The sequence below is a fragment of the Elephantulus edwardii genome, unplaced genomic scaffold (genome assembly GCF_000299155.1).
Source record: "Elephantulus edwardii isolate Elephantulus edwardi_28Jun2011 unplaced genomic scaffold, EleEdw1.0 scaffold00051, whole genome shotgun sequence".
In the NCBI taxonomy this organism is placed as follows: domain Eukaryota; kingdom Metazoa; phylum Chordata; class Mammalia; order Macroscelidea; family Macroscelididae; genus Elephantulus; species Elephantulus edwardii.
The window spans coordinates 17,105,099-17,107,595 of record NW_006399801.1 but is presented as its reverse complement, the minus strand read 5'-3'; positions in this window follow the sequence as shown (position 1 = coordinate 17,107,595).

The following is a 2,497-nucleotide window of genomic DNA, read 5'->3' as shown; positions in this document are numbered from 1 at the left end:
AGGTTCTGACTATTAGGCAATGAGTTAATTAATTACACAATCAAAATTATTGAAAATTCTGCTGCAAGAGAGGCTAAAAGATAACTACAAGATTGCAAAGACATCCCGTACTTCTGGATTGGAAGACTTAATATAGTGAAAATATTAGTTCTACCTTAAGTAACCTACCAATTTCATGTAAGTCCAACACAAATCTCAACAGGATTATTAACTGGAGTGGAAAAACAAATGGGGGAAAAAAACACCCAAAATCAAAAATCCAAACAAAGAAAAATCCTAATGACCAATTATTTAATATGTAGTAGAAGGAAACCTCTAAATGCAAAGAAACATTAAAAATATAAAAAAGAACAAGTAGGAGGCCTCAGCACTCCCTGATATAAAAACATACTGTACAGCTGCTAAAATCCAAACACTTATAGTGTTTCCACAATAGACACAAAAACAACTGAATGGGGGAAAAATAAATTTAAAAAGACACAATGAACAATTGAATAGATTGAAAATTTAGAATTAAACCCAGTTATCTACATCAGTTGAGTTTTGACACAAGCAGTCAAAGTTCTTTCAGTGGGGCAGAAACAGTACTTTTAATAAATGGTCTTGGCAAAACAGGACATCTGTCTCCAGAAAAATAAAATAGCACCCATACCTCATCTCACAAATTAAAACTAATTCAACATGGATCAAAAGCCTAGGGGTAACCCACAGAATTCCTCAATGACATCGTAGGAACAAAACTATGGGGCATAATCTTTTGTTAAAAACATAAGAGCAAATATTCAATAAGTGTACGGTTATAAGACAAAAGGAATAAATAGGACCTCAAAAACATGGAAAACATATGTTAATTGAAAGACTGTGTTAGGAGTAAGTGGACAACCTACCCATCATTTCCTGGTTCCTTAAAGGTGGGGCATGATTTTGGGGCAAGATGGCAGGAGGAGCCATGCTGTCTTTGGAAAAGACACAGGAAAAGGATGTCATACTGGGAAAGATGCCAGATCAGAGAAAGAGAAGAAGATGCTCAACATGATGGATTGAGACAGTGTCTGTAACAAAGAGCTCAAGCATGTCAGAGACCATTAAGATGGTACAGGATAGGGTAAGATTCAGACTATTGTTCACAGGGTCACTATGAATCATAGTCAACTCAATAGCACCTAACAACTCACAAGTCACTGCCATCAAATTGATTCTGACTTGAAGAAACCCTACAGGAAAGAGTAGAATTGCCTCATTGGGTTTCCAAGGCTATATACTTTTTTTATGATACATGTAGAAGCAAATTTCTACATTTATCTCCTGAGGAGTGGCTGCTGGGTTGGAATCAGCATCCTTTCAGAAACCGCTGAATACTCTAACTTCTTTGCCACTAGGGATCTTTAGACATTGTGCCATTGAGTCCGAACCAACCTATAGCCAATACTCCGATGGGTTTTCAGAGGCAGTAAATTACATGAGAGGAGATCATCCATCCTTCCCCCACAGAGTAGCTGGTGGTTTTGAACCACACGCCTTTGGGGTTGTAGAACAGCTTCTACCACTTGACCACCAGCACTCTCTAGTGAAACAAAAATATATACCCAATTGGAACAGACATATGCACACCTATGTTCATTGCTGTTTTCACAATAGCAAATAAATGGAAATAACTGATATATCATTAATGAGTGAATGGCTAAACAAATGGTGTGACATATATACAATGGAATATCTCCTTTGCTGTTGAGTCAAAACCAACTCATAGTTAACCCTTGAGTAAGTTTCCAAGATTTTAAATTGCATGTGAAGTGATTTGCCTATCTTTCTCCCATGGAATAGCTGATAAAATCAAACTAACAGAGGGTTGTTAGGCTATGGACTACCCGACCAGAGCTTCCTGCACAACCAAAAAAATAATCTATGATGATTTCAGAAAAATACATGGATAGACTTTGAGGGCATTATGTTAAGTAAAATAAGAAGCATATAAAGACAAATATCATAAGGTCCTTTAGTTCTAAGAAGTAGATAATTCTGGTGGACTAGTGGGTGAGGAGTTGTTCAGCCATCTCAAAGGCAGGAAGTTACAATCTACTAGCTGCTTCTCAAGAGAAAAATGAGCAATCTCCTCCCATGTAATGTAAAGCCTCAGAAAGGTTCAGTTATGAATTAGTTCTAACACAAAAGCAATGAGGATATTCCATTATCCATATGACAATTATCCTTGGTGATGAGAAAAGTGGCATCAGATGTGTATGTAGGGATTACACACAAAGATAAAATGAGCATTTGAATGCAAATGCATGAATATAGACATTGGTTTACAGGTAAGTACAGATATGAGTATATACGTGAGAACAAATATATATATACATATATATATATATATATATATACACAAAAATATAAATAATATAATAATACTGCAAAAATTACCATAATATGGTACACACACACAATGTGAGCACATCCTGTTGGAAAAGATGGTACCTGTAAGCGTACTTCCTCTTGT